The 24,630-nt window shown below is 36.5% G+C and overlaps 1 protein-coding gene across 5 annotated transcripts in view; it reads left to right on the top strand.

Annotated features, from left to right (window-relative positions):
* Positions 1-24,630, top strand: part of PKIA (cAMP-dependent protein kinase inhibitor alpha) — a 103,748-nt gene that overhangs the window by 58,270 nt on the left and 20,848 nt on the right. For 3 of the 5 annotated variants that reach the window (XR_009005824.1, XM_007185079.3, XM_007185078.2), the window contains one exon: positions 4,917-5,043. The exons of the other annotated variants lie outside the window; for them this stretch is intronic. The gene's annotated coding sequence lies outside the window, so the exon portion shown is untranslated. The remainder of the gene's footprint in view (positions 1-4,916; positions 5,044-24,630) is intronic. 5 annotated transcript variants of the gene reach the window in all.

Raw genomic sequence — 24,630 nt, 5'->3', positions numbered from 1 at the left:
ATATTGATGTTTCCAACTTTAATCTGTTACCACATAGATCATTTTAGCCTCATCTCTTGCTTATCTTTAAATTTCAACTCCAGCAAAACACTTGACTTTTAGAAGTATGAAAATCAAATTGTAGCAACTTTGGGAAGCCACATCATCTAGCAGAATAATTCTTAAAGGGAAAGGTGTATATCATCAAATTTTAATTTACAGTCAGCAGTACTTTTTAACATCAATAGGCCTCCAGACCTCTGCTTTCAAGAAGATGAAGTAGCCCACTTCTCCCAGGTTCTCCCACTTAAAACTAAAACCCTGAACATAACAACAAACAAACATAGGAAGACACTGAAAGGTGGAAATGAGAAGGCAGACTTAACTAGGGACTTTGGGACTTGAGGAATAACATGGTGACGAGTCCCCTGTGTTTCCTGTTGCTTCCCATACATCCTGGAGAGGGTATTACAGGAACCCCCAATCAATAACCACCAACACAACAAGAGACAAAAAAGCTTCAAAAAAAACCCTGTTCCCCCTAGCCAAAGTATGAGGAAAGGGGTTGCTAAAGACAGAAAATCATTTGGGCAATAATATACACACTACTCGAGCCAAGTGCCAGTGGAATATTGCACCCATCCCCTACGTCCTGTGGTTTCAGTTGGACCAAGCTAGGATTTGATCTTCCACACCACCCCACTCCTGCCCTCCAAAAGAGGCAGTGCTCTGATTCCCCACCAGGGTTGTTTCAGTGTGGTCCAGTGGTGAGCTGAGCCTCCACCCCTTTCCATTAGCAAAGAGACTTTAAAAGGTGGTGCCTGACAGGCTAGTTAACACTGGGCTGCCCTCACACAGTCGTGGGGTCCAATGGTGGGACTTAGCCTCCGTCTCTCCCTGACATTAATAATAACAGGATGTTACAGGTTGGAGGGAGTAGACACCCCACTAACCCTCAACACATGGTGTCAGTGAGACCCAATGGGGTGCTGAATCCCCATAACCATCCTGAGGCAGTAAGACAGAATGAGATGGCACAAGCAGAGCTAGATGGCAGTTCTTTTCCTCTTACCCTGGTGTCAGTGGGGCCAGCAGGTAGCTGACCCTCTACCCATACCCGGCATCAACAAGATGGAATGAAGTGGGAGGAAGGACAGCAAACACTTCACTTCTCCCCTCCCCTGGTGTCAAGAAATCTACTGGGGAGATGAACTTCCACTCCTACTAAAAGGCAACACAATGATATTAATGTTCCCACTTTTGGGGGGAAGGTGTCAGAAGGGCCAGTAGGATAGCTGAACTTCTACTTGATCTGTCTGCAGTGAGACAATGTAAGTGCCCACTTTTGCTGGGGTATTGTCAGTAGGGCCCAATGGAAAGCTGTATGTAACCCCCCAGTCCTCATACTACACCTCAAATAGGATGACTTCCTGCTAAAAAGTAATAATAAAATTAAATGGGATACAGAGTCGTATAATAACTCATGATGTTTAGAATACAATTGAAAAATACTCATGACACCAAGAACCAGGAAATCACAGAATAAATGAGAAAAGACAATGAACATACACCAACACTGAGATAAAACATCTATTGAAATTATCAGACAAGGATTTTAAATAAGCTGTCACATAAATGCTTCAATTAGCAATTATGTGTTCCTTGACAGAAATGGGAAAAGTAGAAAATGTAAACAAAGAACTAGAAGTTATAACAATGAAAACAAATGAGAACAGTACAACTGAAAAATACAACAATCAAAAAACTTTGCTCAAGAGTAGAGTGGAGATTACAAAGCATAGAATCATGAACTTAGAAGAGATCAATACAATGTACCAAATCTACAGAGAAAAATAGACTGAGGGGTAGAGATGGGAGAAAGAACAGGATCTCAAGAACCTGTAAACAGTAACAAAAGCACTAACATTCATATCATCAAAGTTCCAGAATGAAAAAAGAGAGCAAGTAGGACTGACAAAGTATTCAAAGAAATAATAACTAAAAAGTTCCCAATTTTTTAGAAGACATAAACACAAATTCAAGAATCTGAGCAAACCCAAAGAGGAAAAACACAAAGATATCCTTGCCAAGACACGTCATAATTAAACTTCTGAAAAGTAGAGGCCAAACAAAATCTCAAAAGTGGACAGGCAGAAACAATGCATCACTTATTGAGAAACACCAATTCCAATGACAGCATATTTCTTGTCTAAAACTATGGAGTCAGAAGCATTGACATAACATTTTTCAAGTACTAAAAGGAAAGAACTCTCAGCCACAAATTCACACATTTTATATCCACTTTCTTGTTTGACTTATGTTAATGGACTACTAACTCATCTTTCTATATCCGGGACTGCCATCACCCTTCTCCAAAAATCTAGTCACAGTATTTCCAGAGTGATCTTTCTGAAAATGAAACAAATTTTTCTTATAAAAATACCTGATTGTGTTATGAAACTTTTCTCTCTTCTAAGTTACCAGTTAAAATCCTTCAATGGATTCCCATCTTTCTTGGAGTAAAATCTCACATCCAAACTCTCTTTGTCCTTTTGGGCTGCTGTAAGATTATACTGCAGGTTGGGTGGCTCATAAACAACAGGAATTTTTTCCTCACTGTTCTGGAGGCTGCAAGTTCAAGAATAGGGTGCCAGTATGGTCAGATGAGGGCCCTCTTCTGAGTCACAGACTTCTCATTGTATCCTTACATGGCAGAAGAGCTTAGGGAGCTCTGTGGGGTCTCTTTTATAAGACCACTAATACCACAATCATTTCCCAAAGACCCCACCTACTAATACTATCACCTACGGAAATTAAGATTTCAACGTGTGAATTTGGAGGGGAACACAAAGACTAGACCATAGCACTTACTATACATACATGGACCATTCATGATCTCGCTTCTACCACCCTCTCCATTGTCTTCTTTTCTTACACTCTAGTGAGCATTTCTTATACTGATTATGAATGGAACTCCTTTCTGGACTGATCCTTAACCATTCATTTTCTGGCAACCATGAATTTATCTTCTCTTTTCCTCAAAAATTCACCCTTCCTTCGTGTTACATATCCATTTCAATTGCCTTCTACAGGAAGCCCTACTGATATCCCCCATATACTACTGTCCACAGCATGAATTAAGGTCTTACTGTGTCTTCCTATAGCACTCTGTAATAATTTTTATGGTAACTACGGATTTTCTTATTTGAGTGTCACAATACATTGAATTCTAGGTGGCACGATAATGATTTTAGTAACAGTAACACTGGTGCCTAGTTTAACCCATGGCATACTTCAGGTGTTCAATAACTGTTTGTTGAATGAGTGAATGAATGAATGAATGGATGGTCAATTTGAAATCTTAATCATGTTACTTTTCAAAAATCTGTTAAAAGATACCCACAGTTTTCCAGAAGATTAGGGACTTAGGATCTTAAACTTGATTTAATAGAGGAAATTTTTACTCATACATCATGCTTAAATACCTCAAAGTAAAAGCATTAACCCAGGAATTTAAGGTTATCCATTTGGACTTGCAAGCCAGTAATTAATATCTCCTTCCCCGACTGTATTAGATGGTTTCAATGCTCCACTCATATCTCCCCAGCACTCATCATTCCAGTATATGCTGATAGAATCATGTGATCACCTGCAATTATCCACCTTAGGGCAGGCCAGAAGTGTACAGGAGTTAATGTATCTGGGTGTAGCTTTCAACCAAAGACAGAGGGGACTGGAAGATAAGTACTTCAAGTTTCTCACCGATTCTTGGGATAACTCTGAGACATGTTCTATAGAGTTTCACAGAACTCCCCTGAAGTACTGGCAGCAGTTCCCTGCAGGAGTAATTTGTTCAGTAATGCACCTCTGTTGGCTTCCTTCCATGCCTCCATTCTCAATTCCCACTCCACTTCTGAGTTTTCTGGAAGCACCTCCCAGATGAACAGTTTGCATTCAAATTATTGCCTCAGGTTCTGCTTCTAGGGGAATTCAATTTATAGCCTCCTCACAATCCAGTGCTCCTTACAGAGCCATCACTGGTACAAGCACCAAGGCATGGCACATTATCACTCCTCCTAAATCCTAATATTTTTAAACAGATAGGAAAGAGCATGACCTTGAAGAGAAAAATAGTTTCTATGAGAATGGCCAATGGATAAAGGGAAGGAGAGACAGTGCCATTTTTTTTCCATTAATGATAGTGTGAAATTTATGGGCAGATGGTCTAACAGGTGTGACTATAATTTGAGAAGCCTGCTCCCTTGGTTACTCAGAAGACTGCTATTGTTATTATTATTGAACCACAACCTCATGACTTTATTGCTTCACTTGATGTAGCCTTTTCCTTTACGCTTAAATCTTTCTAAATCACTGAATTGCAGCCAATAGATTTATTTTCTCCCTGTGGCTCCATCACAAAAAAAGACACACATGTGCACACACACACACACACACACACACAGAGTTTTGTGTATGCCAGTGCTAGAAAAGACAAGCTCATGGTGCATGTATGCAAAGGATAGTGTACATTACAGGTCTCTGTGAAATAGTCTTCTGCAGGTTCCTATGTTTATTTTATGAATAATTAACTTTAGTAAAGTTAATTTCCTGAAGACCTTGATGAAGACTGAAGAAAGGAAGTAAATTTTAAAGAAGAAGACTTAGAAACTTGCCCTTTTTGCCCTCTCTTTATGTCTTAATGAACAAAGGATAACTGGGCCTTTTTTGAAGTCTTTGCTTGAGTTGAAGACACAAAATGCAACCTGTACTCTTATCATAATATGTTCAGTTTATGAGTACACAAACTTATAAACTATGAATTTCCCTAAAGTTATTATACCATTTAGAAGATGTTTGCTTGAAAGTTTACTTAAAACCAAACAATTGAGGTCTATATGTCCAAATAATTTCCTTCTGTCTTGCTGTCTCCATTTCAGTTTCCTGAATTTCTGGGAAGGTCTGGTTTCCCCAAAGGAACGATTTCTGGTAGAAGTCTGAAGGTCTGACCCAAGAAAAAAAATCCAGTATAGCCAATGAATTGAGGACAAGAAGGTTTCCAATCAGGTAGGAACATTTAACCTCATCCATTACAATCACCTTAAGTAAGGTGTGCTGATAGCTGGATATGATTTAACTGCTTGGAAAAAGATGCATATATAACCTACCCCACAAGGAAGCTGTTCTCAATTCCCTTAGAGCTTGTGGTGTTTATCAGAGAGTGCCTTGGGGGAAAATGAATACAATAACAGTATGATGCTTTTTTTTTTCATTTTTAGCTCATTGTTGCCAAGTACACTTGGTGATCTTGGTGCCTGTGGTTTAATTCCAGGAGGTTAGGCATGTGGAACAGCACATTAACCCTTTTTAGTATTTTCTCCAAAGACAAATCATTTTTATAGGTTGTCTCCATGATCTTCTAGTTGCTTATCAAAATTAAGCATCAAGTCTTCTAAGTGAGCAATAGCCCCAGTCAGTGTGAGGAAATCAGCTTGGTTCTTATTGGGGCACATCTTCTTGGTCTTGGCACAAAGTGAGTTCACATAGGGAGTTAGAAGGAGGAGAATGGGGCATGCGAAAGAGGAGTTCTGTGCTCTCATTTACCTATGCATGTTGAAACTCCACTAACAGTTTTATTTTCATTAGCAATTTGTGATAAAAACTTAGGGTAAAGGGAATAATGAAGCTGTCCCATTATATGGCAGGACAAAAGATAGTAGTGACATCAAAATCAGGACCTGTCCATCTCATTTGCAGTTATATACTCAGTGTTTAGCATAGCATTTGACCCTTCATCAGTATTCAATAAGAAGACGCGTGTTGTTGGGGCTTCCCTGGTGGCGCAGTGGTTGGGAATCTGCCTGCTAGTGCAGGGGACACGGGTTCGAGCCCTGGTCTGGGAGGATCCCACATGCCATGGAGCAGCTGGGCCCGTGAGCCACAATTGCTGAGCCTGCGCGTCTGGAGCCTGTGCCCCGTGACGGGAGGGGCCGCGATAGAGAAAGGCCCGCGCACCGCGATGAAGAGCGGTCCCCGCACCGCGATGAAGAGTGGCCCCCGCTTGCCGCAACTGGAGAAAGCCCTCGCACGAACCGAAGACCCAACACAGCCAAAAATAAATAAATAAATAAATAAATAAATAAATAAATAAATAAATAAGAAAATCCTTTAAAAAAAAAAAAAGAAGAAGAAGACGCGTGTTGAATGACTTAGGGATGAATGAATGAATGAAAAAAGTTAATATGGTAGAAAATGTGTGTTATCCTTATATTTTCTTGTGTGTTGACTTCTGTATTTCAAGACCCAGCACTGTAACTGACACACAGAATATAAGCAATAAAATTTGTTGAAAGAATGAATGAGTCCCCACAATTCTACGAATAATTTTAAGACCAACACAGACCCCATATTTGCCAAGATCTATGACAGAAGTATCCAGAGATGAAAGCCTGGATCTCAGCTAGGGGTAGAGCTGACAGAATTTATCTAGTTTTAATAATTTACAGCTCATCCCATTACATTTAGGCATAGTACCTACATGAGCCATACAATTAAATGTGGACTGGAAAAAAATGCACAACCTAGAAGTTGAGAATTATGTTTTATTTGGAGGACATACTGAGGACTTACGTCAGGAGACAACCTCTCAGCTCTGAGGGACTGTTCTGAAGAGGTAAGGGAGGGCACAGGATATTTAGGGGTTCTTGCAAAAAAAAAAAAAAACAGGTAGTTGGAACATCAAAAGATTACTGTTAATTAAAGAAACTAGACATCTTAAGTTAATAAATTTAGCACTTTTCTGTATATGGTGAGATGCAAGAATCTGGTCTCATGGAAATCATTCCCTTGATATGCATTTTAATTATCTAGGGCCAGTCTCCTGTTTTCTCCATCCTGAATCCCCTCAGGGTGCAGCTTTGGGGGTGGCTTCAGTGGCTGATGGCTTGATGGCTCTAAGGTCCTTTGTTACTGATATGGCAGGCTACATTCTTTGTCCACGTAAATGACTTGAATATGGATAGTAAATCTGTGGATTTGCAAAATGTAATTCTTGGAGCATTTTTATAAGGACAAAGTTAAGGGCAATTTCAGAATCACTAGCAGCTAAAATTGCTATTTATACTTTTCCACAGGTAGGTAGTAATCTGCTGTTGCTATCTTCAGTATTCCCAAGGGATAACAAAAGCCATTTAATTCAAGAAAGGAATGTAAAATTTAGCACAATGCAGCTTCCACAAAACCAAACACACAAACACACACCCAACTCTCGCAGATATGAAGTAATAATCTAAAATAGAATCCTGGAATTAATTGCAAAAGAAGAGCAAATGTACTCATATTGGATAATTTTATTCTTTTATTAATGTTTGATATATTTATGTATTTATTAGTAAAATTCAGAGTTGCTATATGGAGAAATAGCTTTGTACCAATATTGTCTTTGTATGTGTTTATCAATAATGTATGAGATTGCCTCCTCTGCTCCTTTTCCTTTATTCTCTTGCAGGCAGTAGATGTAGTTATCAGTTGTTTTTAAAATTTCTAGGCAGCCAAAGGACTAGTATCACTTAAATAAAGAAGGCAAATTGTCCCAAAGTAGGAACAATTTTCCTTCATTATGGAACATAAAGTCCTTATATGAAGGGGGAAGAATTTCATAGCTAAAAGCTTTCAACTACAGAAGATTTATGAGTAACTGTGTATGTTGTTTCAAAGTGGACTCTCTATAATTAATGTCTAGGGGTTATCTTTGGTATATAATGGATTTTGATTTTTTAAATATTATTAGATAATATACAAAAGAATATATTTAATTGTATGTAAGTTATGAGAAATAATAAACTCCTGCAAACACACCACCAAAACTAAGAACTAGAATCAAAACTGCTGAGTCTTCTCTCTGTTCTCTACCCTGATCCCACCTTCCTGCTTTCACCAAAGAAATCACTCTGATCTTGGCTTTATGTTCAACATCCACATAATTTTTATCTGATTTTGCTTATTATTGAGATTTATAAAATTGATATCATACTTTAGTTCTGTGCTTGCTTTTTTTACTCAACATTATGTTTCTAAGGTTCATCCACTTTGCTTTAACTAGTGTTCATTCATTTGTACTACTGTATAATATTTTATTGTATAAATACAAGAAAATGTGTTTATTATTCTATTAATGATATTTGGGTTGTTTTGGACCTATTACGGACAGTACTTCCATGAACATTTATGTTAATGTTTCCCGGTACACATGTGCAAGATTTAACATAAGTAAAAGAGTAGACATACTAAGAGAAGAATTGCTGAGTTGTAGGGAATTCAAATATTCAACTTTAAAAAATAATGTCAAAATGTTTTCCAAAGTTATGGAATCAATTTTCAGTCCTTTTGCTCTATAGCTGCACCAGTTAGAATGGCCAGTCTAGTCTTTTGTTCCTTGTATTAGTCTGCTCAGGTTGCCCCAGCAAAATACCTCAGATTCAGTAGCTTAAAAAACAAGAGATTTATCTTCTCACAGTTCCAGAGGCTGGAAGTCCAGGATCAAGATGTTGGCAGTTTGGGGTCCTCCTGAGGCTTCTTTCCTTGACTTGCAGATGACCACTGCTTTCTTGTTATGTCCTCACATGGCCTTTTCTGTGTGTGTATGCATCCCTCGTATCTCTTCCTCTTCTTACAAGGACACCAGTCATATCAGTTAGGGCCCCACCATTATGACTTTATTTAACCATAATTATGTTTTTAAAGGCCCTGTCTCCAAACAACCACATAGGGAGATGGGGCATCAACATACGAATTTTAGGGAACACAATTCAGTCCATAACAATTTTAATTTGTATTTCCCTAATTACCGATAGGTTGAGAATCCTTTCATTTGTTTAATAGTTGCCTATGTTTCCTATTCTGTGAAAGTCCAGAGGGTATCTTTTGTCCATTTTTCTACTGTTTATCTTTTTCTTACTTATTTCTATTGTTCTTTAAATACAAGCAAATAATCCTTGGTCAGCTATATATGACACAAATAAGTTATGTCATGCCTTCTCACTTTTTTAATGTTGTCTTGTGATAAATAGCAGCTCTCAATTTTAATGAAATCAAATTTATCTTTTAGCTTAGTGCCTTTTTGTTCTACTTAAAATGTCCTTCCCTAGTTTAATGCTACCCAGATATAGTAGATTTTCTTCTGAAAGTTCTAGTGTATCTTTGTTTTATATTCAAGCCATTAATGCACTTACAATCGACTTGTGTGTATTATCCAATTTCTTTGTTTTGTTACGAATAATTAAGTTTTCCAGGACCATTTTGGAATGAATGGATTTTTTAGGTGTGTCTGAGCTGTTCTTGACCATTCACATAAATTTCAGAATTGGCAATCCTGTAAAACCTCTATTAAGTATTTTTATTGTAATTGTATTGTATGTATAAATTAAGTTGGGGAAAATTTACATCATTATGATGAGTCTTTTCTATCCATAAACAAGATGTATCTCTCCATTTATTTAAGACTTCTTTAATATCTTTCAATAAGGTTTTATTTTCTCCATAAATGTCTTGCACATCTTTATTTAGATTTATTCCTAGGTAGTTTTTTTTTTTCCATTTTAAATAATTTTTAAGCTCTCTCTTTGTTCCTGGATAATAGAAATCCAATAGTTTTTTGCATCTTGAGCTTATATCTAGCCATCTTGCTAATATTGTTTATTAGTAAGAGAGAGGATTTTCTTAGCAAAGAGGAATAAATGTAAAATTAAATAAAAATATTATGGGTCAGCTCTGGTCAATAGAACGTTCCATGATAATGGAAATGTTCTTAGTGCTGTCAAAAACTATAGCCATTAGTCACATGTGTTTTTAAATTTTTAAAAGTAAATTCAATAAAATTCAATAAAATTAAAATTTCAGTTCCTAAGTCAAACTTACCCACATTTCGAGTATTTAATAGCCACTTGTGACTAATGGACACTATACTGGACATTGTAGCTCTAGACTATTAGACTGTGAAGCCATGCCATCCTGGGATTTTATCTTTGTCAGTGGCATAGTGAGATCTTTCATGTGACAGTTATTCTGTTATTAAAAAGAGAAGTTACTTAACCTAGTCATCCCTAACTTTTTGAAATAATCCAACATAGCTTTCACCATCCAGGAATTTCTTGAATCATATTTATGTTTCTAAACTATTTCTTGCGTCAAGTGTTCACTTTGTAGCAAGTTCATTGTCCTAAAATGGCACATACCAAAGTATCAAGAGGTTCCCTTATTCCTGATAAGCTGTGATTGGATGAAGAAGACCTTGTTACCCTGCCTATATGATTTTTATTATAATCAGATGTTAATCTGTATCAGTCTCCATATTCAAAATTCACCTTCAAAACTATATGTTATTCACATGATGGTTGTCTTTATTTCATTTAGCTAGCATCATGACCTTATAAATGCAGTTTTGGTCATTTTCTCCTAAAATTTCATATTTATCCGTGTGGAAATACATCTCCTACTTCTTTGCCCTCTTATAAACTCTTCCTGTAATTTAATCCTCATGAGCTTTATTTCCCCTAATTTTAATTACTTAATATTTTGTAAAACATTTAAGAGATCACTGGTACGCTCTTTTTTTCAATCATCTATACATTTAAACAGTGTGTTGCAATAAGAAATAGTACTGGTAATCAGAAGACCAGAGTCCTAGTTTTACCCATAAAAATGAACTACATGTGCATTTAAATAAGGTTTATATAAGGTTATATAAGGTTTATTCTGATTCTAAAATTGTCATGATTATTTAGAAAATTATGTTTGAAATATGACATTATTCAAAACCAATAAAGGTTTGAAATCTATTAAAAATCTACAAAGAATTCAAGTATTTCACCTTTTCCCCTGATTTGATATTAAACTGTAATCCTTCATCTTTCACTTACAGCATGCTGTAGCTGCTATTGACACAAAGACAAAATATAATGTCTAAATATTGTGTACTTGTTTTTTAAATGAATACTTTTGTTTAAAATTGTCTTTTACATAAATTCTTGATTCCCTTTTCACAACTTTTCCATTCCCCATGCTACTGCAATCAGTCACTCATGATAGAAAATTATTCTCTTTTATGTTTGCTAAAGCTCTTTTTAAAATACCAAGTTTCAAATTATCATCAATTCAAGAAACTTTGGAAAATGAACTTCATAATTTCCAGAATGAATATTTTGTTTCACTGGCTACCAGGAGACCATCCTCTCCTAGATTTCTCCCCTCCTCACTCACCATTCCTTGGCAGTCTCCCTTGGTGATGCCTCCCATCCCTCAACGTCTGTTAGAATGCCCTAATGCTCATTCCTGGCCCCCTGCACTCTCCATCTACCCTCACTTCTCATGAGTTTTAATCTAGTCCCATTACTTTAATGGGAAGATGACTTATGACTCCCCAATTCATACTTCTAGCCCTAACCACTCACCTAACCTCCAGACTCCTAATTCCAATTTCCCACTAAGTATCTCCAATCTATGCATAATAGACATTTCAAACTTAGCAAATAAAACTAAATATTTTGCTTTGATCCATCCATTGCACTCCAGTTTTTCCTGGCTCCATAACTCATCCAGTTGCTCAGGCCAAAAATGTTAGATTCATCCTTAAACTCTCACTTTCCCACAATTCCTATGTCCAGTCCATCAGAAATTCTTGCCAGCTCTAACTTGAAAATACATTCTGAATCCACCTACCTCTCACCTTACTCTTGCCATCTTTACTTACTCCAAGACATCATTCCTTGCCTCATCTAATGCAATAGGCAGCCTCTTCCACAACCTCCTTGCTTCTTCCCCTCTTGCCCCAATCCTTATAGTCTATAACCAATACAATAGCCAGAATAATCTAAAAAAAAAACACCATAAATCATATCACATTATTTCGCAAAACCCGTTCCCATCACTCTTAGAATAAAAATTAAACTTTTTACCTGTCCTACTTGCTTTATTCAATGTTTCTTCTGCCCTACTCTCCAAACTCGTTTACTACTATTATTCTCTCACACACACATCCAGATTTTCTTTCTGCAGTGGCTTTCTCAACATCAGGGCCTTTGCACTTGTTATTCCCTAAAACGTGGAAGATTTTAAAAATCTGTAAGATTCCTCCAAGCAAGATCTTAGAAGGTATTTACATTTCATTTTGTAGAGACATTTGGTAGAAGACATTTTTGCAAAAGATAGATACATTTTACTTTGGCAGCTATTCACACATCTAGCAATTTCCAAGTTGGTTAAATAACAAATGTGAATTAATGAAGCTAAAATAAAAGAACTGTAGTTGGTGAGACCTATGTGTTTTAAACCGTGAACTTTGAGGAATTGTAGACATGCAAACTACACCATGGTTTCAGTGTTAATGTGTGAGAATTAGCTAAGGTATTTTCCAAATACTTATTACTCTCTAAAGAGCTTCTGAGCAGGAAATCAAAACAGGGCCTGTGGACCTGAATTTTATCAAGTACCTCAGTTGATTCTGTTGCAAATGGTTTTCAGTCAGCCCTTTGAGAGACACCAAGCTAGGGTATTTGCCCAGATATGATTACCAATGGTCATTCAAGTCACCAATGAGATACAATCAGGAATCAACAAATGACTGAAAAGAGTGACAAAAGAAGAGGATCCAGTAAGGACCAGTAGAGATGCTATCCCAAGCACTCTTGGCTAGGAGTTTTACAAATCCATTCATATAAATGGACTGATAGTTAACAGCCAAATGGCACTGCATATTTTTTTAAGTTGCTGAGTATTAAAGTGTATGGCTAAGCATCATAAGTTTTGTTAAATTATATTTTGGTTGCTATAAAAGTAGGTGTACATTGTGTGTCATAGGTGTAGGGATATAGATGTGTAAATACATGTTGTCGTTTCAGTTCTTCAGCTGATACTTCATAATGTCTTTTTTTTTTTTTTTTTTTTTTAAAGATTGGATGAAAGTTCATAATAATGCAGTTGACAAGAAAATTAGTTATTTCTGAGATATACATTTTAAAGTAATAACTAGGATTATTACTTATAACATTATACCAGAACATATAAGATTTTTAGACGTTTCCTGTAATGTCTGAAACATTTATATTAACATATTTCCATACATATTTCCATACAAATACAAATATAAGATTTTTAGAAATTTCATGTAATGTCTGAAACATTTATATTAACATATTTCCATACATATTTCCATACAAATACAAATATAAGATTTTTAGAAATTTCATGTAATGTCTGAAACATTTATATTAACATATTTCCATACATATTTCCATACAAATACAAATATAAGATTTTTAGAAATTTCATGTAATGTCTGAAACATTTATATTAACATATTTCCATACATATTTCCATACAAATACAAATATAAGATTTTTAGAAATTTCATGTAATGTCTGAAACATTTATATTAACATATTTCCATACATATTTCCATACAAATACAAATATAAGATTTTTAGAAATTTCATGTAATGTCTGAAACATTTATATTAACATATTTCCATACAAATAACCCAATGAAAGTTTAGTATTAGTTGTTTTGTTTGTTTTTTTATACTGCAGGTTCTTATTAGGCATCAGTTTTATACACATCAGTGTATACATGTCAATCCCAATCGCCCAATTCAGCACATCACCATCCCCACCTCATCGCAGTTTTCCCCCCTTGGTGTCCATATGTCCATTCTCTACATCTGTGTCTCAACTTCTGCCCTGCAAACTGGCTCATCTGTACCATTTTTCTACGTTCCACATACATGCATTAACATACGATATTTGTTTTTCTCTTTCTGACTTACTTCACTCTGTATGACAGTCTCTAGATCCATCCACTTCTCAACAAATGACTCAATTTCGTTCCTTTTTATGGCTGAATAATATTCCATCGTATATATGTACCACAACTTCTTTATCCATTCGTCTGTTGATGGGCATTTAGGTTGCTTCCATGACCTGGCTATTGTAAATAGTGCTGCAATGAACATTCGGGTGCACGTGTCTTTTTGAATTACGGTTTTCTCTGGGTATATGCCCAGTAGTGGGATTGCTGGGTCATATGGTAATTCTATTTTTAGTTTTTTAAGGAACCTCCATATTGTTCTCCATAGTGGCTGTATCAATTTACATTCCCACCAACAGTGCAAGAGGGTTCCCTTTTCTCCACACCCTCTCCAGCATTTGTTGTTTGTAGATTTTCTGATGATGCCCATTCTGACAGGAGTGAGGTGATACCTCATTGTAGTTTTGATTTGCATTTCTCTAATAATTAGTGATGTTGAGCATCTTTTCATGTGCTTCGTGGCCGTCTGTATGTCTTCTTTGGAGAAATGTCTATTTAGGTCTTCTGCCCATTTTTGAATTGGGGTGTTTGTTTCTTTGATATTGAGCTGAATGAGCTGTTTATATATTTTGGAGATTAATCCTTTGTCCGTTGATTCATTTGCAAATATTTTCTCCCATTCTGAGGGTTGTCTTTTCGTCTTGTTTATGGTTTCCTTTGCTGTGCAAAAGCTTTGAAGTTTCATTAGGTCCCACTTGTTTATTTTTGTTTTTATTTCCATTACTCTAGGAGGTGGATCGAAAAAGATCTTGCTGTGATTTATGTCAAAGAGTGTTCTTCCTATGTTTTCCTCTAAGAGTTTTATAGTGTCCAGTCTTATATTTAGGTCTCTAATCCATTTTGAGTTTATTTTTGTGTATGGTGTTAGGGAGTATTCTAATTTCATTCTTTTACATGTGGCTGTCCAGTTTTCTCAGCACCACTTATTGAAGAGACTGTCTTTTCTCCATTGTATATCTTTGCCTCCTTTGTCATAGATTAGTTGACCATAGGTGCGTGGGTTAATCTCTGGGCTTTCTATCTTGTTCCATTGATCTATGTTTCTGTTTTTGTGCCAGTACCATATTGTCTTGATTACTGTAGCTTTGTAGTATAGTCTGAACTCAGGGAGTCTGATTCCTCCAGCTCCATTTTTTTGCCTCAAGACTGCTTTGGCTATTCGGGGTCTTTTGTGTCTCCATACAAATTTTAAGATGATTTGTTCTAGCTCCGTAAAAAATGCCATTGGTAATTTGATAGGGATTGCATTGAATCTGTAGATTGCTTTGGGTAGTATACTCATTTTCACAATGTTGATTCTTCCAATCCAAGAACATGGTATATCTCTCCATCTGTTGGTATCATCTTTAATTTCTTTCATCAGTGTCTTATAGTTTTCTGCATACAGGTCTTTTGTCTCCCTAGGTAGGTTTATTCCTAGGTATTTTATTCTTTTTGTTGCAATGGTAAATGGGAGTGTTTCCATAATTTCTCTTTCAGATTTTTCATCATTAGTGTATAGGAATGCAAGAGATTTCTGTGCATTAATTTTGTAACCTGCAACTTTACCATATTCATTAATTAGCTCTAGCAGTTTTCTGGTGGCAGTTTTAGGATTCTCTATGTATAGTATCATGTCATCCGCAAACAGTGACAGTTTTACTTCTTCTTTTCCAATTTGTATTCCTTTTATTTCTTTTTCTTCTCTGATTGCCGTGGCTAGGACTTCCAGAACTATGTTGAATAATAGTGGTGAGAGTGGACATCCTTGTCTCGTTCCTGATCTTAGAGGAAATGCTTTCAGTTTTTCACCATTGAGAATGATGTTTGCTGTGGGTTTGTCATATATGGCCTTTATTATGTTGAGGTAGGTTCCCTCTATGCCCACTTTCTGGAGAGTTTTTATCATAAATGGGTGTTGAATTTTGTCAAAAGCTTTTTCTGCATCTATTGAGATGATCATATGGTTTTTATTCTTCAATTTGTTAATATGGTGTATCACATTGATTGATTTTCGTATATTGAAGAATCCTTGCATCCCTGGGATAAATCCCACTTGATCGTGGTGTATGATCCTTTTAATGTGTTGTTGGATTCTGTTTGCTAGTAGTTTGTTGAGGATTTTTGCATCTATATTCATCAGTGATATTGGTCTGTAATTTTCTTTTTTTGTAGTGTCTTTGTCTGGTTTTGGTATCAGGGTGATGGTGGCCTCATAGAATGAGTTTGGGAGAGTTCCTTCCTCTGCAATTTTTTGGAAGAGTTTGAGAAGGATGGGTGTTAGCTCTTCTCTAAATGTTTGATAGAATTCACCTGTGAAGCCATCTGGTCCTGGACTTCTGTTTGTTGGAAGATTTTTAATCACAGTTTCAATTTCATTACTTGTGATTGGTCTGTTGATATTTTCTGTTTCTTCCTGATTCAGTCTTGGAAGGTTATACCTTTCTAAGAATTTGTCCATTTCTTCCAGGTTGTCCATTTTATTGGCATAAAGTTGCTTGTAGTAGTCTCTTAGGATGTTTTGTATTTCTGCGGTGTCTGTTGTAACTTCTCCTTTTTCATTTCTGATTTTATTGATTTGAGTCCTCTCCCTCTTTTTCTTGATGAGTCTGGCTAATGGCTTATCAATTTTGTTTATCTTCTCAAAGAACCAACTTTTAGTTTTTTTGATCTTTGCTATTGTTTTCTTTGTTTCTATTTCATTTATTTCTGCTCTGATCTTTATGATTTCTTTCCTTCTGCTAACTTTGGGTTTTGTTTGTTCTTCTTTCTCTAGTTTCTTTAGGTGTAAAGTTAGATTGTTTACTTGAGATTTTTCTTGTTTCTTTAGGTAGGCTTGTATAGCTATAAACTTCCCTCTTAGAACCGCTTTTGCTGCATCCCATAGGTTTTGGGTCGTCGTGTTTTCATTGTCATTTGTCTCTAGGTATTTTTTTATTTCCTGTTTGATTTCTTCAGTGATCTCTTGGTTATTTAGTAACGTATTGTTTAGCCTCCATGTGTTTGTCTTTTTTACGTTTTTTTCCCTGTAATTCATTTCTAATCTCATAGCGTTGTGGTCAGAAAAGATGCTTGATATGATTTCAATTTTCTTAAATTTACTGAGGCTTGATTTGTGACCCAAGATGTGATCTATCCTGGAGAATGTTCCGTGTGCACTTGAGAAGAACGTGTAATCTGCCGTTTTTGGATGGAATGTCCTATATATATCAATTAAATCTATCTGGTCTATTGTGTCATTTAAAGCTTCTGTTTCCTTATTTATTTTCTGTTTGGATGATCTGTCCATTGGTGTAAGTGAGGTGTTAAAGTCCCCCACTATTATTGTGTTACTGTCGATTTCCTCTTTTAGAGCTGTTAGCAGTTGCCTTATGTATTGAGGTGCTCCTATGTTGGGTGCATATATATTTATAATTGTTATATCTTCTTCTTGGATTGATCCCTGGATCATTATGTAGTGTCCTTCCTTGTCTCTTGTAACATTCTTTATTTTAAAGTCTATTTTATCTGATATGAGTATAGCTACTCCAGCTTTCTTTTGATTTCCATTTGCATGGAATATCTTTTTCCATCCCCTCACTTTCAGTCTGTATGTGTCCCCAGGTCTGAAGTGGGTCTCTTGTAGACAGCATATATATGGGTCTTGTTTTTGTATCCATTCAGCCAGTCTATGTCTTTTGGTTGGGGCATTTAATCCATTCACGTTTAAGGTAATTATCGATATGTATGTTCCTATGACCATTTTCTTAATTGTTTTGGGTTTGTTTTTGTAGGTCCTTTTCTTCTCTTGTGTTTCCCACTTAGAGAAGTTCCTTTAGCATTTGTTGTAGAGCTGGTTTGGTGGTGCTGAATTCTCTTAGCTTTTGCTTGTCTGTAAAGCTTTTGATTTCTCCATCAAATCTAAATGAGATCCTTGCTGGGTAGAGTAATCTTGGTTGTAGGTTCTTCCCTTTCATCACTTTAAGTATTTCATGCCACTCCCTTCTGGCTTGCAGAGTTTCTGCTGAGAAATCAGCTGTTAACCTTATGGGGGTTCCCTTGTATGTTATTTGTCGTTTTTCCCTTGCTGCTTTCAATAATTTTTCTTTGTCTTTAATTTTTGCCACTTTGATTACTATGTGTCTCGGCGTGTTTCTCCTTGGGTTTATTCTGTATGGGACTCTCTGCGCTTCCTGGACTTGGGTGGCTATTTCCTTTCCCATGTTAGGGAAGTTTTCGATTATAATCTCTTCAAATATTTTCTCTGGTCCTTTCTCTCTCTCTTCTCCTTCTGGGACCCCTATAATGCGAATGTTGTTGCGTTTAATGTTGTCCCAGAGGTCTCTTAGGCTGTCTTCATTTCCTTTTATTCTTTTTTCTTTAGTCTGTTCCGCAGCAGTGAATTCCACCATTCTGTCTTCCAGGTCACTTATCCGTTCTTCTGCCTCAGTTATTCTGCTATTGATTCCTTCTAGTGTAGTTTTCATTTCAGTTATTGTATTGGTCATCTCTGTTTGTTTGTTCTTTAATTCTTCTAGGTCTTTGTTAATCATTTCTTGCATCTTCTCAATCTTTGCCTCCATTCTTATTCCGAGGTCCTGGATCATCTTCACTATCATTATTCTGAATTCTTTTTCTGGAAGGTTGCCTATCTCCACTTCATTTAGTTGTTTTTCTGGGGTTTTTTCTTGTTCCTTCATCTGGTACATAGCCCTCTGCCTTTTCATCTTCTCTGTCTTTCTGTAACTGTGGTTTTTGGTCCACAGGCTGCAGGATTGTAGTTTTTCTTGCTTCTGTTGTCTGCCCTCTGGTGGTTAAGGCTATCTAAGAGGCTTGATGGGAGGCTCTGGTGGTGGGTAGAGCTGACTGTTGCTGTGGCGGTCAGAGCTCAGTAAAACCTTAATCCACTTGACTGTTGATGGGTGGGGCTGGGTTCCCTCCCTGTTGCTGTGGCGATCAGAGCCCAGTAAAACCTTAATCCACTTGACTGTTGATGGGTGGGGCTGGGTTCCCTCCCTGTTGGTTGTTTTGCCTGAGGCAACCCAACACTGGAGCCTACCCGTGCTCTTTGGTGGGGTTAATGGCAGACTCTGGGAGGGCTCACGCCAAGGAGAACTTCCCAGGACCTCTGCTGCCAGTGTCCTTATCCCCACGGTGAAACAGAGCCACCACTCGCCTCTGCAGGAGACCCCCCAACACCAGCAGGTACGTCTGGTTCAGTCTCCCCCAGGGTCACTGCTCCTTCCCCTGGGTCCCGATGCACACATTACTTTGTGTGTGCCCTCCAAGAGTGGGGTCTCTGTTTCCCCCAGTCCTGTCACAGTCCTGCAATCAATTCCCACTAGACTTCAAAGTCTGATTCTCTAGGAATTCCTCCTCCCTTTGCCGGACCCCCAGGTTGGGAAGCCTGAGGTGGGGCTCAGAACCTTCACTCCAGTGGGTGGACTTCTGTGGTATAAGTGTTCGCCAGTCTGTGAGTCACCCACCCAGCAGTTATGGGATTTGATTTTACTCTGATTGCGCCCCTCCTACCGTCTCACTGTGGCTTCTCCTCTGTCCTTGGACGTGGGGTGTCCTCCTTGGTGAAGTCCAGGGTCTTCCTGTCAATGATTGTCCAGCAGCCAGTTGTGATTCTGGTGCTCTCGCAAGAGGGAGTGAGAGCACGTCCTTCTACTCCGCCATCTTGGTTAATCCCCCTAAACTCATAATGTCTTTGTAACTTCTAAATGAAGGACCTCTTCAAATATTGTTTAGAAAAAAAAAAGATACCTGTTCATCCCTGTCCACCTCCCTTTCTTCATCCCCTTCCTTGTCCCTTCCCTTTTTTTTTTTTTTTTATATCTTTATTGGAGTATAATTGCTTTACAGTGTTGTGATCCCTTCCCTTCTTGAACAAATTAGTCCATTAAGTGAGGTAAAATAACCCTTTGTCAGCATGGGGGAGGTGGGCATTCAAGGAACCACATGACTTGGCATTGGGTCTCAAAGTCTGAGAAAGGGGAGAGGATGTCTGCATAAGGGAGCCTGGAGTTGACTGCTGAAGTCTGATTCGTGTGAAAGGGCATCCACATGAGGAAGTGGCCTTGGCAACCACTCTGTACAGATAGTCATAACCCGTGCCAGGTGGAGAAAATGTGTGGGATGGGAAAGAGGCAGCTACAAGAATTTACTTAAATACAGGAAGATTGATCAAATAAGTAAGGATATTAAGGATATGGTAATCAGTGTTTTTTTAATATCTGTGGAGGGAGTTAAAATATGAAAAGGGCAATGAAATGAATGAAAGGGTGTTGAAAGGGAATGGAGGATGTTAATGTGAACACATGATTTTCAATATAGAGACATTATAGAACTAAACATAGACAATATGTATGCATATGTTTATGAATATGTGTAAATGGTTATGAATATGTGCTTTCATATGTGTGTATGTATATATGTACATAAATCCCCTAGCTCTGCCTATTGAGAGTACCTGGGACCACTACTTCCCAAGAGCAATGAATACACCTAGTGTCCAGATCTTGGTTTCTAAATACAGCTCTCCAACTGAAGGAACTAAAGCTCTTTGGAGAAATGGCTGATTCTAGAGCTACTACAGGGAAAATATAAGATGACCCTAGAACATATTATTGTTTCAAGAAGTAAGGGATCAGCCATAAAAAGAAACAAAATTGAGTTATTTGTAGTGAGGTGGATGGACCTAGAGTCTGTCATACAGAGTGAAGTAAGGCAGAAAGAGAAAAACAAATACCGTATGCTAACACATATATATGGAATCTAAAGAAAAAAAAAAATGGTTCTGAAGAACCTAGGGGCAAGACAGGAATAAAGACGCAGATGTAGAGAATGGACTTGAGGACACGGGGAGGGGGAAGGGTAAGCTGGGACGGTGTAAGAGAGTGGCATGGACATATATACACTACCAAATATAAAACCAATAGCTAGTGGGAAGCAGCTGCATAGCACAGGGAGATCAGCTTGGTGCTTTGTGACCACCTAGAGGGGTGGGGTAGGGAGGGTGGGAGGGAGGGAGATGAAAGAGGGAGGAGATATGGGGGTGTATGCATATGTATAGCTGATTCACTTTGTTATAAAGCAGAAACTAACACACCATTGTAAAGCAATTATACTCCAATAAAGATGTTAAAAAAAAAAAAAAAGAAGAAGGGAGATATCAAAGAATAATTGGGAAACATCAAAGGATATAGAAGCCAAACTGAAGGGGTTTCCACTGGACAAATCTTGAACAATCTAAGCCTCAAAATAAATAATGGTAGAAACATATTATAGTCAATTGAATAAAATAGGAGTCTATGAGTTCATACTGATTTAAATAATTAAATTGAATAAATTATGTTTGATGAGGAACAGGATATTTACATAATTACAAAGTGCCTTACCACAAAAATTATTAATAATGAAGGAGAAAAACATAACTTTACAATGGAGAAGACTGGGTGATAAACCTTAATCAAATGAGTAAAATAATATTCCAGTAAGGTTACAAGTTAAAAGTTTGCCGAAATTGTTTGATAGGAAGCAGTGAGAAGAACAGAGCTTCACCACTGTGTTAATCCTGCCAGCTACACATATCCTGAATAATGATGAGACAAATACAAACAGCTAAATCCTACAAAATAACTGATCCATATTCTTTAAAATTTTCTAGTTCATGAAATTCAAGGGAAGCCTGAGAAAATTTTCCAGATTAAAAAACTAAAGAGACAGGACAACTAAATGCAACATATGACGCCGGGCTGATCCTTTTATTATGAAGGACATGATTGGGATAATTGACAAAACTTGAAAGGGGTCTGAGGATTAGTAGCACTGTAGTAATGTGTCAGTGTTAATTTCCTGATTTTCATGATTATATTTGGATATATGTTTGTAGGAAATACTAGAGGATTTGGGGGAGACATTGCATTGTGTTGGCAACTACTCTCAAATGGTTTGGGAAATAAATTATTTTTATTGTCATTTCAACCTTTTTTTAATTTTTGAGATCGTTCAAAAAAGGCAAAGAAAGAGAAGACCCATGAGTCAGGTAATCCTCCTTTTCCTGGCGACTCACATAGTTAAAAGCTCAGTTTACAATGTGGTCAGCTTTTCAGTCTATTTGTGCTAATTTCTGTTACTAACAACATAGCATCTTATTTTCTATTTGAGGTTTTTGGATTTTTTCCTAATTATGCTTTTGCTCTTTACTCTATCAAATGTCTATGAATTTGATAAAGTCCTCGGTATTAAAACAAAATCAGTAAGATTCATAAAAATAAAAATCAGTTCTTGGAGAAATTTATAAATTTCTACCTGCATTCAAATTGGAGTAAGTTGGCAAGAAATTTATAAGGGAAAATACTATAAGGAGCACTCCCATTCAGAAACTCAAAATGGTTGCATGTGTTTATCCTGTAAGAGGTCTGTGATGAAACAGCAGGATGAAGGCTATATGTCCAAACTTAAATGCAATCTTTTAAATCACCTTTCATGTCAGGCCATGTAAGAACTGGGTAATTCAATAAGTAAATTAGAACAATTCTTATTTTCAATAATTTCTTAGGTCAACACTTAGAATAATGAAAAACGTATCTTTAACTCCAAGAAATCTGGACAGTTATTAGTTAAAGCAAATGTGTTGTCCTACTGGCCTACACCTGGTTATAAACAGCAGTACGACTTCAGAAAACCCTGGACACTGAGTGGACTTTCTAAATATAGCTTTTTCTTTCTATAAAGATGTTTTACAAGAATGCTATCTTTTGTGAAAATGTGGCCTTTATAAAGGGTACACAGACACTAAGGTCTGTGACTTTTAGACCTAGAAAAGATTTGAAATATTTTCTTAGCCTGGGAATCCACATTTTAGAGGCATAGAAAGAGAAACCCAATGAAATTAAATATTTTGCCCACCATCAAATGGCAAACAAGTAATAACGACAGCACTCAAGACTCTGTCTTCTAAATCCATTGAATGCAGCATAAATAGATTGCAATAACTGCTTATTTTCATTGTCCTCAACACCACATTCCTTCTGTGCCTTATCCCTCTTCTTTTAAGAGGGATGACAACATTATCTGCAAACTTTATCTATAACTAATTTTTTTTTTAATTTTGCTGTTTTGTAACTCATTTTTGAAAAATTCTGTTTCTATGTTGAAAATGTGTAAGGACATTTACCTTCTTTCTTGAAACACCTCTGCCTGCATTTATCACATTTTATTGTTGAACTATTGTGTAGCAATAAGTAAGAAAGCACATCTAGTAGAGGAGATAATGTCAGAGGCAACAAGGTGTGTGTATGGGGGGGGCGGGGTTAGAGTTGACATACCTTAAAGGGAGATGAGGAGAGAGGGAAGAGAATAGAAATTTTATTTATTTGAAAAAATATGATGGCAAGTTAGACAATGTTTGGCTAAACTTAATACAATATAGCTTTCCTTAACTTAAATTTCAGGTTAACTTCCACTCTTTACATTGCCACAGACTAGGGAATAAACAAAGCAAAAAGATTTTTGTGTACCACCATTTTGTGTTAATTTCATAAAGATTTCTACAAGACTTTTTAAAAATAAATTGAAAAATGAAAGTCTTGTCTTTAGCTTATTTTCCCTGCATGCTTGCACTTTAATAAGTTGATAAATGACATTTAAACTCAATAGTTATGATTAATTCTGTCCCACAATTTTTAAAAGCACTGGGGATTGTGTGCGCATGCATGCGCACACCTTTACAACCAGTAAAATAAAGTTCTTGATCAAAAAATTATTATCATTTAGACTATTGAATAAAATCAGATATGATAGAGGGGCCAGCTGTTGGTAGGTTTAAAAGTCACCCTAGGTGATCAATTCATGCAGCAGTGTTGCAGGTCTCTCTTTAGATGAAGCACTTAGAAGTATAACCAAGCATGGTTCTTATTTCATATCTGAGACCTGTTTTATTTAGAGTTCTTTGGCAAGTGCTTGCTCTATGTGTTTTTATAGTCTTTGGTTGTGCTATAAAAATATCAAAATTGTGAATTAACAGATATGCAAAAGTGAAATCCTAGAAGATAGGATAAACATGAAGTCCTCTAATTATCACTCAGATAAGTTTCGTTGACACAGAACTGGGAATCAGATAAAGACATTAATAATTCATAATGCTGAAATTAAAATCTTCTAGTTACAGTACAAAAGAAATCCTAATTTGTACCACAAGGTAATGAATTCAGTACTTTTCATTTGTTAAATATTTGCTTATTACCCTGCACCGTGCATATAACACTGTTCCAAAATTTGGAGGACAAACAGGAAAAACAGAAACTCTCTACTCTCAAGTTGTTTATACTGCAGTCAGTGAAATTTCTCTACTTTGAGATCTTTTAATTCCTCAGTTCATTGTAACATCTTCTTCAGATGAATTATTTTTTATTTGTTAAAACCAATGTTTAGCACTTTTAAATAGTTTCTTCAATGTTCCTGATAGTGAAATAGAGTCATAAAGCTAATTTCCAATACTAATTACAGAGTTGATAGGAGAAATGCTCAAGATTGATAGTAAAGTGGTTTCGATAATCTACAAAATGTCGTGAGGTTTCCCAGATAACAACTTGTCTCCCAGACAAAAATGCACTTATTATTTATATTCCAAGCTTATAAAAATTTTTGTATTTTAATCATATAGAGATTTTACAACATCTTTTAATTCACATTTTAAGATATTTTGTTCAGTAGATTATCTCATTTTAAACTATTGATTTATATATACATACTATGTAAATATTAGTATATATTTCTCAATGGCTAGATTAGTGCTTTCTTAACTACTTAAATTTGTTTAATTCATATTG

Source organism: Balaenoptera acutorostrata, chromosome 17, assembly GCF_949987535.1.
Source record: "Balaenoptera acutorostrata chromosome 17, mBalAcu1.1, whole genome shotgun sequence".
Taxonomy (NCBI): domain Eukaryota; kingdom Metazoa; phylum Chordata; class Mammalia; order Artiodactyla; family Balaenopteridae; genus Balaenoptera; species Balaenoptera acutorostrata.
The sequence above is the reverse complement of the archived record's forward strand: the minus strand, read 5'-3'. Positions and strand labels throughout refer to the sequence as shown.